At 29.8% G+C, this 13949-nt stretch overlaps 1 protein-coding gene and 1 pseudogene across 9 annotated transcripts in view; both read right to left on the bottom strand.

Moving 5' to 3' along the window:
• Nucleotides 1–13949, bottom strand: part of LOC131847321 (kazrin) — a 102386-nt gene that overhangs the window by 68433 nt on the left and 20004 nt on the right. The window lies entirely within an intron of this gene.
• On the bottom strand, nucleotides 7192–8980 carry LOC131847333 (uncharacterized; annotated as a pseudogene).

Genomic DNA, 13949 nt, shown 5'->3' with positions numbered 1-13949 from the left:
TATGTTATAATATAGACATAACTGTACTATGACCTGATATATATAAAGCGCCCCCAGTAATTATTTACGTGTGTCTGAACAGTGACCGCCTGCCAGACGGCCCTCGGAAATCAATGATCCAATCATTCATGCACGTACACGAATATATTCGTTGTGACTTGGATGAATAACAACGACAGCTATCAATTTGGACACTGTTGTTTTTTTAAAATTCGTTTTAATATATATCTAATAATAATAAAGCCTTTATTCATATATTAGTTATTTTTAGATTTACATTTTACATTTTCTACCATATATACAGATGTAGCAATATCTGTTTCTCCTTTCAACTGTCTACAGTGGTCTCTGTTGTTAGCAGGTCTATAATATGGTGATGTATAAATAAATAGCTATTATTGAAAATGTATATAAATACTTTAATTTAAATGGCAGCTAACCACAGTTTCGGTCTGTCGCGTCACATAACATTAGTAGCCCGCTTTATTACCTGTGTTTTAGCATTAGCATTTTTTCTGTCTTTTAACTCTAGAAACCGTAGCGTGACCTTTAATAGCCTTAAGCCTTAGCCTTAAGCGTTGTTGAACTATAAAATATAAAATAAAATTTTATAACCGATTTCAAAAGTTAATGCATTTAATTAAACAAACCCTTTGGCTTTATATGTTAGCATAGATAAAACTATGAGTGCATTCACATAATTAAATGTTTAATGTACGCTTATAATATTATATTTCAAATTTATTAATATTTCAAATTTTCTTTCGATTATAATTAAGCATCGTATCGTTGTCTTTATTTATATTCATTGCATGTTTGCTACGTCTACACAAAAAAATGAAATTAATTTTACAATACTTAATTACTATACTAAAGGACGAAAACAAAACTTCTAGCAGTAAATAAAATGTTTCGCTGTAATTTACAGTAAACGTTACTGTTAGAGGCGTTAATGTCGCACCTAAAACGTACGTTGATACGTTAGAGCTGCATAAGTACATTTAAAGCGCAACTTTTAGAATATCTCCTGTATGTTGTCTAAAGTTACAATTTTCGCGCTCACTCAACCTTGGGCAGGGCGGGGCAGGCGGACATTAGCGGGGGAAAAATTAGATTTAACCCCGACACCGCGCTCCATTGCGAGAGAGGTTTTACCCACACGTCCATGTCCCTTTTAGCCACTCCACCCACCAGTTTATCCATTTTATATTTTCTCTCGCCCGCGAACAATAAAGTATAAGTCTTAATTTAAGATAAAACAAGGTAGCAAATCTTTTATCTATTTATATCTCAATGCCTTTTTAACTATAGTCTATTTGTTTATTTTATATACTTGATAATGATAGAGTTGCAATAACTAAACTAAACATATAATACTGTATATAATTAGCAGTATTCATATTTATTTATATTATATATATATATATATATATATATATATATATATATTATATATAAATTTATTTATATATATAAATATATATATATATATATATATATATATATAACAATATATAGTAATATATATATAATTGATATATTTTTAAAGTATTAAAAATAGATACTTCAGAATTAGATCTAGTAACACAGTACAACATTTTAGATTAACAATCAGCCAAAGGTTGTCTCGAAGAGATCGCTTAAGGGATAAGACCACCTTTTGTATCTACGTAATTTTATAAGGTGCAATAAATAATAATGAATACATTATATATTGATTCAAAATATTTCATAGGCATTCCACACATGATATTGAAAATAATTAGTTGCGCCATACCAACATTGTGTAAGTCTACCTCTATCGCCTCTCCCACAGAAAAAGGAACACCGCGTGGCTATGCCACCGGCAATTCAATTATATTGCAGAATGTCGTCAGTGGACTTCAAAATTAAAATTTGCAAGTGTAAAGAAAACAATTTGGAAACAAAATTAACATTTACACAATGACAAGCTCCCGGTTGCAAGCGGGGCACGGGGCACAACACCACCGCGCCTATCCTTTGTTCGCAAACTAAAAGGGTTAACTTAAACGCCACACTACTTAACCATACCACTACGACTTCACACGTCGGTACGTGCGAACATATGTTGAACAATATTTTCCCTACTTTTAACGACGGCGACGAAAACTAACTTTTTCTAGTATGCTATAACAGTGTCACCTAAGATTAAATAATTATTGGTGTACACATGTAAGGCATATAAATATGTGAATGTATATTTTATAAAAAATAATGACATGACAATCTATATCTATACTAATATTATAAAAATAGAGCAGATTTTATTATCAGTAAAAGAAATTCCTGCCCGCTCATTGATTTGAGATTATCATTCACTGTATTTCTCATTCTAGATCTAGAGAATAGAAAGAGACGAGTGAAAGATAATTTCTACTGTTTCACATTGATTTTTTCTTTCTCTACTTTCGTTTTTCGGAAATGGAATGGCAACTAACAAATTGATGGCTTACGTGATGGTAAGTGGTAATATAAACAGCAACTTTAGGCGCTGAAATGAGTGAAACTCAGGTACGCTGACAACTTTGTACAAAGTCCACCCCAGTCACAGTTTCATTGTTGAAGAGTGATTATGTTAATACATAAAAAATCCATAAAGTTATGAGGAAGAGCCACTAAATTTATATTACATACAAGATTTCAAAAGTAGCAGCACTTAATTTAATATTTGACATATCCTATGGCGCATTTTCTTGGTCTTCTAACCTTGGATTCATCAAACGTCGGATGTATACATTTAATAAACAGACATACTGCTGCAAAATATTTTGTTTGGTTTACTCCAGTTTTCGTTTCGTACACATTTGTATTTATTGTATTGTAAGGATAGGTTGCTTTTTTGCGGTACGAAATATACTAAATAGTAAGAATTAAATAATAAATACTACATCAGTATTATAATAAGTTTTTATTATAATACTGCACTAAATAACCGTATTCAAATTAATCTGGTACATACTTCGTTAGGGGCGCTCGAAAGTTAATCTAGTGTAAATGTAGGAAAATACATTACAGCGACGAAGGTTTTGGGTTAGGAATTAAACAGCCTATCACCTTGTACATCTACTAAAGGGATTACTTACTTATTTAATTTCACGGTTCAAAGAACGCGGCTGAAGAACAAGACGGTCGATTGAGTGGCTAATATTTTAGCTTTATAATACTGGATATTAAAATTAAATTCACATTCGTTTCGTTTTATACTAAATTTAAATTAATATTAATCTGAAATAAATGTGGCAATGGCAACCAAACTTCATATCATCGCAAATGAACTTAATAAATTATAACATTTTATAAAATATCTACCATGAAATGTAAATGTCGGGTAGCAAATGTAGGGGCTTGTTAATATTAATCTACACAAATAAATAAAATTTATGTGTCTGTTTGCAATATCAAATTAACAGCTTTTTCAGTATGTATATGAAAGTATAAATGGTACTGACATAAAAAAACAGACAGACAATAATGTAATAAATTTTTGTCTTACTAATCTCTGAATCAGCTGAACCGATTTTGACAGCAATTTCACTAATTTAATACTAGGAGTAACTTAGGCCAACGCTTATTACTATATAAATTTTAAAACTATAGTCTATTAATAATACTATACAAAGAGGAATTATATATTTTTTTATTTAATAATGAATAAATGAAAAGTACTCAACCTATTTTATTAATTATAATTCACCACTATTGCTATTATTTCAGATGAAACATTTTCCAATTACAAGTTAACATCAAGTGTTCAAAATATGGCAACAAAAGGTAAATGGATCTAATTAGAAAATACGACTTTCAATGTGCCATAATCTAGAACTCCCAGCGGTATTATTATTGTTATTTATTTGATACAGCTACATTGACCGAGTCGTAGTTATTACACGAATAAAGTAACACTATTTATATCCACTGTAGAACACTCCGCTTCATATTGTAAAAATGTCGGTAAGTACAGGCTAGAAATAGAAATAACATTTTATAAGTATTTAATATTTGGTTACAAAGAAGTTGTTTGTAGTAAGTTCTAAATTAACTCTAAAGACTGTTATTTTTAGTAATATTTGTTATTAAATTATGGACATTTAATGTATATTTACATGAAATATTATGAGGGACGATATAGTTGTACTTATGTAATGCGCCTCATTATTATATACTTATGAGTATATAGTCGTCACACTTCAGTGTGTTCTAATCAAGAAATATATATGTTGTCCAAAATATTTGTTTACGATAACTAAATTTTTTCATACATATTTTGTTTTAAGGATTATAATGGAATGGTGCACTCGCTGCGATAACGGTATGCGTTGCCGGGGTACCAGTGGAGGATGATCAGATAAGTATGAGATCAAGTCAGTTAACACATCATGTTAAATGTATCAGGAATTTGTCACGATCGTTTCCAGGGGGAACCACGTGTAGGTCAACCTATCATAGTACATTGCTAGCAAATGGGGTTATTAATCCACAATTACTAACAATCCCCTTGCTAACATATTTAAAGACGTATAGTGTTTACGTAATATAGACAAGTCGTCTGCGTGAACACCTCAGTCTCAGCTGTCTCAGCGACCAAGCAGCTTGCTTTATGTTTCAGTTGAAGTGTAAGACTATACAGTGAAATTACAGTATAAGAAGCCTGACATCTTAGTTCCCTGAAGTGGCAGCGCCAATGATATCTCGGGTGTCACATATAAACGTAATCTGTTTATATAAACGAAGGTCGTCAACTTGTTTGCCAATTATATAGAAAACAGTCTGTCCGATATTCATTTTTTTTATTATATAAGAAACCATATTATATTATTAATTAAATTCATTACCTACTTCTGACTGCAATAATACATATGTTAAGAACCGCTTAACTTGAAGGCCATATTATTGGATTAAAGGAACTAATACATTGACCACAAAAAAAAACAGTCTACCTTGATAATTTACTTCTGATGCTATTTCTAATGAAATTGTAAAACTTATCTTGTAATAAATTTGTTATGTATTATATATGTATATGAGAATCCTATCTATTGTTATCGTCTAGATAATAGTAAAGATAAATCTTAAATAGATTCGTTATATAAACCTATTGTTACCTTTAGTTACCTATAACTATATTCTCTATAGTTACTTTTATGTAGGTAATGTCATGCACCCACTCATGTAAACTATTTCACCTATCTGACGAATTGGCTTTATCGACGACTTAAGTGGTGTAAGGGTTTCAGATAATGCTACCTTTTTTACAAGTTCAATCATTCGATTTGTGTCTTATTATGTGTTTCTATCATTTAAACAAATATTGTAGTAAATTTATATATACGGTGTAGTTAAATTGCAAGTATCTTATGATCATTTGTCCTATCTGCCTATAATTATCTTATCCATTCATACATATTTTGTTGTAAATGAAAGTATATAAAATTATATGAGTTGTTGACAAATTAATAGATATAAAGAGCCTATAATAATAAATATTTGTAGTCATGATTGTAACCTGCTAATATTAATATTCTATTGGAATTTGGGTATTTTTATTTATATTCACAAAAAATGTAGTAAAATTATGGTATCAGTTGTCTAGTACTCATAATACAAACATTTAAAGTATATTTTGTTATTATTTAATTAACTATTTACTCCAATAATTATAAAAAAAAATAATCTACTTTGGAATAGAATAATATAACGCGAAAAACTAACACAGTTCTTCGAGTTAATGATCTGGTGTCTAACGTGAAATACTATATACATTATTTAAAAATTATTTACAATGGAATCAACAATGTTATTCGAGATGTACTAAGTTTTCATTTATTTGTTTCAATATTTCATATTTCATTTCATTGTTTTCAATATTTCCCTATTGACTAAGGTACTAAACCTTAGTCAATAGGGCGACTATAAACTAACTATAAACCCTTAAATTTACACTTAAATTCAGCGGCAAGCAAACGTTTCCCGCTTCACTAACTTACAAGGAAACTATAGAGACGTCAGTCCCCTTTAAACAATCTAACTTTAGTATACATAAGTTTACCTTTGGTTTCAAAGCTACAAGATACGCAAAATTCAATTTATTCCCAGGTAGATACTTGAACCATGTTTGTACTTGAGTGACGTATTGACAGTGGAGTAGGCGGTACTTGACTATATTAATAACAAACAGCTTCCCGCGGCTTTGCTCGCCGGAGAGCATTAATCTATGTACTGAAAAAAGTGTTTGTGTGTATTTAATTTATTATAATATTAAAAAAATTAACGGTAATATGAAAAAAAATAACTAAATAAATAGCTAAACTATTTTCAAATAGTAAAACTAGTTTATGCGTCACTATTTTTCATAAATACTTATCAATATTGTAGTGTTTATTACTATGTTTGGTAATTATTTTATTAAAGTTATTTTCAGGGTACATATTTTAAATTTTATTACCAGTGAGCTATTATAAAATATTAAGTTATGCATTTAAATATTTAATACCATTAGTGGTACATAGTAGAAAATAAAATTACTTAATCTCAGCAATAAAAAAGACTATTTAAAAACTGGCATCTGCACTCGCAGCTATTATTTTCATTCCGAAAAAATACCCATCCGTCCCGTCTGCGATTCAAAGAAAAACCTTTGTTACAGACAATTAACTACAGTAACAATGAATTAATATATAGGTATCTCTCAGCGCTGGATGTCCAATACCAATAATTAAATTACTTTCTTCTCAAAATACTATACTTAAATCCCTATTTTCAGCATCAATAATTAACTGTTTAAATATTTTGTAGTAAATAATGATTGAGCTTTACTTTTAGTAATTAAGGTTTACTGTATACCTTAATTGCTAAAAGTAAAGCTTAATATGAATACAGAAATAAATCCAATATTTATTGTGATATTTAATTTTCGATGCTTTGAGGATTTATGGAACGCATCATATCGTCTATATATGACAGAACTGCACAACAAATAATACGGATTGATTTTTATTATACACCAAAAACTAATAAATTTAATAAGTAAAGATAATAATTTAAGGTCATATATAATTATATAAACAAAACAACTATTTTTTAATTAATTCCATGATACCTGCAACTATACCTGCGTTTAATAGTTATACCTAAACAATATAATGTACAAGAAATAACAATAAATTAAGGCAGTTAAACATTTTTATCCAAAATAGCAATCAAAGAATAGTTACGTTTAAAAAAATCATTAACCACACCGTTTACTCTTCTTACATAGATTTGGTTATCTGTTTTACGGTCACAAGCAGATTCATCAGATATTTCGTATCTCATTTCTGACATCTTAATAGCATCCTCAGGCAACGCAGTAATTATTTTCATTGATATTAATGCTTCTAATAAACCTAGAACGGAATATTCTCGTAGGTCTTGTTGAAACACTCCAATCGGATATATTTTCTCCACATCTAGGTTGCATTGTTTTAGAACTGCAGACAGTGTCTTGTAATATAAAGTAATTACTCTATCATATTGTGTGGATAAAAAGTATTCATCACCGAACATATATAAGAAGTAAGATATATCCGTGACGGGAGATGCATATCTACTTAGTTGGTAGTCAATCAATAACAAATTCACTGGTCTCTTTCCCTGTGAATAAGAAAAACAAAATATAATACACCTAAATGACAAATTTCCTTCCAATAGCATTTTTGTACATATATCTAGTAGTAACAAGCTGAGTAGGTTTACTAGCAACCGTTATAAAATTCCGTTAACTGACGGTCTTCGTACAATTGTAGGTACCGTAAGTGAGCTTTGTAATCAGAATTACATCCATGCACATTTGCAATTCAAAATGCATAAGTGTAAAATGCATAATGAATACTATCAAAATATATAAACAGCCTTAAGTAACAGCAATTATTCTCCCATATTCCTTTCTCACTTTTTATGTTAAGTATTTTTAGCTGTGTATTGTTCAAAATCTTGTTGTCAATTACATATTTCTTACTCCTTTTTTATATACAGATATTAAGAATACTGATAAAATTTAACAGAACATTATTTAAACAATATTTCTGCTAAATTATGCCTATTGGATAAAATTTTAAATACAAATGAACAAAAACATCTACGTGTTAGCTAAAATGGCAAAACAAAACAACGAACACATGAGTTGAAATACATTGCCTAATATTTAAAGAGTACATTATTATTCCAACAATCTCCGTGACAAATTGTGCTATATTTTGATGTATGTGTAACACATTTTTTTAGGATTGTTATAATGTGCGGTACAATTTCTTTTAATTTACTTTTGTGAATTGAATCTGTTACAACATTTACTGATTCATTGTAGAAACTAATCATAGGTTTCGGAACAGATTTAATATCAGAATATTGTACATTATTCCTGTATAATCCACAAACTGTTTCAAAATAATTCTTGTTTGTATTTATGTAATGCAAATGATAATGCATGCAATTTTGCTAATTCCTTTATAATAAGGGAACAGTGTTCTAAGTCCGTTTTACAAAGTCTATTACGTAGACGATAATTATCACTCGACATCGCACTTGAAAAAACAATATATTCATTATCATATATAAGACTGGCGTCAACGCAATTCAGGAATTTCATTTTCAGTCCCTCTATTAATTTATAAATTATTTTGGATTTCTAATAATTTAGGTACGACGTAGTAAAAAAAAGTGACTTCACTATTGAACAAATGTCTAAACGCTGTACGCTTCTTTGGATGAGAGTTCCACTTTATAATAAAAACACGTCGAACTCTTTGACTATCACTGTGTCCTTTAATAATCACTTTATGCATGTCACCCAGAAGAAAATCCGTTTCATCATTGCCAGCAGCAGAATATCTCTCATATTCAATATCTACAATATTTACTATGTTTTAAAGATTATATCAATTAACTCTTGTGGATATCGCGATATCTTTCTTTGTGGTATCATATACGTTTAAATACAAATGTGTAATGTGCAAGACTGAGATATATTTGATTCAATCAGTTTATTCTATGACTAAGCAATTGACTTTATCTGAACAATGTAAAGTCATGTTGAAATAGATATGAATGAAAATAGAACTACCTACCTGTATTTATGAGAATACAAAAAAAATTGTTGTTATGTCTCTATTCTTATAAAGTATTCTTACTAATTACTACTCTTATATAAATAAAAAATAATAAACTAAATTATACATGAACAACGACTAAATAGAATATCTAATAATCAATTTTTAGTATTCCCTTCAAAGAGTAAAAAACATGCGTTTATCATACTAATATTATAAATGTGAAAATTTGTATATTTGTTACTTAACAAGTTAACGGTAATATGAAATCGAATAAAATTTTGGTCCAAAGATAAACCATACTCTGGATATCCTGAGCAATGTCGCGTATTACTATACAGCTTGGCAATGTAAATTTTTTACGTAAGTTATTAATTAGATTTTTTTTCGGACTACACTAATTCTGTTGGCCGCACCTGGCCTCTACAGCTTCACCGGACTATAGGGGGCTAGTGCAGATGGCACTCCAAACCCCCGGAAGAACTTACGTAGCGGCTGCAGGTCAACTCCCGCCTGAAATTAATTTGATGTTTTACCTAAGAATCAGAATCCGTAATGTATATTTAATGTGTTATAAAAGTTATATCCGTAGGGTAGCTACTCACGAAATAATGTTATAATATCAATATTATTTATGTACAGCAATAAATCAGTATGCAATTACAAAAATGGTGAAATGTGTCAAATATTTAGATGGCACTATATTCTTGTCTTGACAAATATACGTAGCAGCGGCCGCAGCCCAGATAAACTCGATCTATTTTATCAGTAATGTGATACTTGACAACGACACGACTCGTCCCCAACCGTATCAGGGCAGAACCAGACACGAATAGATACCAGATAAACTACTCCTGGCTCGCACACAATACCTTTTGTAATGGCTCTCAATAGGCTGCCACAGTTCGTGATACGTTCTACGCAAACATATGTGGTACCACTGGTTTTATGCATTCAGCAATGCTTTGTGTGCAATGTGAACGGACTACGGATCTATTCTTGGCGCTTATGAATGCTATTGAAATTGCACGTAAGTTTTTATAATTGTATGGATTTTATATTCAATTCTACAGAGTACAGGTTCTCTATATTTGTAAACAATGATATGAATACTCAATCATCATCGTTATAAATATTTATTGTAATAAATACGAAATGTTTGTCTGTTCTTTACCTTTTCATGAAACCTTAATTGAGACTCATTAACTCTCAGTTAAGTTTGAGGTGTAGATGAATTATAGCACAAGAACTGACACAGGCTTTATCTAAAAATCTAAAAAAATCACATAAAGTCGAGTGCAACAATTAGTAGTTTTATGTAAGTTTCATTAAAAAAATCTAAATAGTTCATTGTCATATTTATGTTATAAAAGAATGGCAGTGGTAATCACTATATGCAAGTTTCAGACAAAGTGTATTTTTAAAACTATATTGTAAAAACAGTGTTCTTGTATGTGAAAGTATGTAATATATATGGTGGTATGGTATGTATATACCATTGAAATGCTTTTAACAAACCATATCGCAGTTACAAACATTTAGCCAAATGGATTCTGGCAACAAAAATTATGTAGTTATAATTTAAATAAAAAAATGTAATATACGTACTTTTAATTCCATATAATAAAAAAAGATTTAGTCAGCGAGATTAGATAAATTAATAGTGTAGGCTAGAGTTTGGACGCTACAAAATTTACAACGATCGGTAAGTATTTATCTGCTGTTCCTACCAAAGTTTAAAGGGCAATTTTATAAATAAGTTTATACCTATAATGTTTCAACCGCCATTGGTGATCATAGAGCAATTATTTTACAAACTAAGAATTTAGTATGTACCTTTCGTTTTTATTCCCATGATATTGTAACAGACAACTAAGAAAAAATAGTACAATATACAAAACAAGAGAGGAAAAAACTGTCGAAAAAGAAATATCAATGCAGTGTATTAAACCACCGAGGCCGACAAACACCTGTCGATATTAACTAAATAACATGTAGAGAGTTATCAAAAACAGATTACTGAATGAAACGCTCTTAGTTCTCTAAATAAAAGAATGTTACAGACCGACAAGAGCACGGGGCGACAGAAAACTGGAAAGCGAGCTCCCTTAGCAACGAATAATTATGATAGAATATGTAGCGGCTAAAACAAGTCTAAAAAATATACAAATAACCCACTTTTTATACACACCTTTTATGTACGTTTAATATTTTCCACCAGCAAGAATAGATAACTACAAAACCACAATATTTTTGTTCACTATAATAAAGTGAATACAGGTAACATATTATATAAAATCAATTTTAATTATGTTATTATAAATAAGTTAACGGAAAAAATAACTATTTTAATTTTTATTTATATTACGTAAAATTTAGATTTTTTATATAGATAAATAAATATATAATAATTATTATTATATATAATATTAAACTATTATTTTTGTTATAGTATTCGGTAACCTATAAATGTAATGATATATAACATATAAAAATAATATGAAACTAAAGTTACTTATAATATTAAAGTCACTGGAAGATACTTCAGGGAAGATTGGGGCCATGTTTCTGTGCTAAGTGCCTTCAAGTCGGCATTTATTTTGAATGGAAATTGAAAAAGTTTATCCCTCTGCGGATATAAAAAAGTATTTTAGACATTTTATTTTATCCACGTAATTATTTATTGACTTTTAATCATGAATTGAATAAACTTCACATAACACAATTCAGGTTATTGCAATTTTTTATAGTTTATTCATTGTATCTATATATTTATTTATATAAAATACTGTACTGAGCCAAATACAAAAAAGAATTATAATATAATTGCCAAATACAAAAAAAACAAACAACACCACTAATAATCTATTAAATAAGTTTTTTTTATATCTAATACAAAGTTGTCTACAAGATAAAACTACATTTTAATACAGATTAAAACTATAAAATTATGCGAACCCATTTTCTCAAATTAAACATGGTTCTCATAATACTTAGTGTAGATATCTCCACTCAGAAATTTAGAACTGCTGATACTGTACCTGCAACAAAGAAAATTGGCAAATTTACAAAATGCTAAGCGGACGTATAATTTTGCATTTAAGTAAGATAAGCAATCAATCAAGCATGTCATGGGGGCGAGGGTTCCGTCTGGGGTATTCAGGGGTACGGCGAGCACAACAGGTAAGCAGCAATCAATACTCCGGACGCCCTCGCACGCCGTAAACAGACACTCGAATTTTTAGACATGACACAAGCTTTCCAATTGTAGAAGGGAGAGGAATCCCTGTCCCTCCCACCATAAACATATTTCCAAAGTGTTACAACATTTTATTAATCAGTGATTAAACAATAAATATAAAACTACTATTCGCACGCTTCTGCAAGTAAGATTACGAGATACAAACAGTAACAACAATACAAACAAGTGCAGTTTTTCTGATCATTAACAATTCTATAAAATACTTTAATTTGACATTATTTTAGTAAAGAAGTATGCATAATTTACTATTGTACTTATGTATATATCTAAGCATTTAAGTATTCTATTTATATTTAGGTATTCAATAACCACTAATTACATATAGAAATAAAAAGTAATTAAATTTGTATTCATTACAATTAATACATGTAAATTTAATTCATGTTAGTTATTTGCTTGGTAACTAAGAGTCTACCTTAGTTTCCGATAGTCACGATTTTACGTTTCTATAATGTCAAGATATAGAAAATAGGCATTAAGGCACGTCAATAACCGCACCATAATAGAATATAATTGAGTCCATTATCCTGTAACCTTTCAACGTTGATAACCGAGTCTTTCGCTCGTGCGGTAATCCGACCAAAGAGAACTCTCATTGGAGGGTCTTAGGAAAAATACGCGTATGTAGGTAACAGGGTTGCCAACCTTAAAATATGCAACCTAGTACGATAAAAAAATATAAAATATTGTATTAATTTGGTCAACTGACCTCATACATTAGCAGAATTTTGTCCAATTTCCGTAGTCTAAAAATCATATACGCAGATGAAATATTCCTCGTACCGAAAGCCAAAAATCTGATATTTGTACGAGGATCCTCGTACTGTTGGCATCCCTTGTAGGTACCTACCCAACGGAGAGGGTTCATAACTCGTAGGGACAAGGGTAACATTTACTTATCGACATGGAAAAGGTACTATAATACATTTTGCCGCTTTCCACGTCACGCTGTAAATAGCAAACTTTTTATTTGTTCTCCAGATGTGAGCAGGAAATTTAAATTTTACCGAAACGTTTTACGTTACCTATATTTTATACATTTATTTGTTTAAACGGAAGAATCAAAGCATTTTGTTGTTATACAAATATTATGTATTTTTTTTAACAATATCTTCAAATAACTGTGATTACTGATTACAGATCGTCTCGTACTAATATTCTGAAACTGTATTAATTAATTAAGATTAAACTAGATCAAAAACTTAGTAGTTTTTGACCTAGTAGTTAATCCGTTTATTAATGGTTTTCATTCATTAACAGAATGATTTCTGAGAAAGGTTTAAGTGTAAAATATCTGTGCAAAACCAGAGCGGTTGCTAGCCAAAAATAAAAAACAGTAGACAAATCACGAAATCGTCTCAGAATTTTCAGGTGTCCAATGCCCGTTGGTTTATTTTGTTTATAGTAACTTTCTTAATTAGAGACCTTTGTTGAATTTACGAAATTAGTATTTAGTTATATTTGAGATAGGGCTATTCTATTTATGCTTATTAAAGGTTTATTCATGAAACGGTTAATAACAAGGTTAATATCGGTTAATTAGTTTGATAATTTACTTTGATTGTTGTTTTAAATGTAATTAC

The sequence above is a fragment of the Achroia grisella genome, unplaced genomic scaffold (genome assembly GCF_030625045.1).
Source record: "Achroia grisella isolate CSIRO2021 unplaced genomic scaffold, CSIRO_AGI_Agris_v1 utg5201, whole genome shotgun sequence".
NCBI classification, from domain to species: Eukaryota; Metazoa; Arthropoda; class Insecta; order Lepidoptera; family Pyralidae; genus Achroia; species Achroia grisella.
The sequence above is the reverse complement of the archived record's forward strand: the minus strand, read 5'-3'. Positions and strand labels throughout refer to the sequence as shown.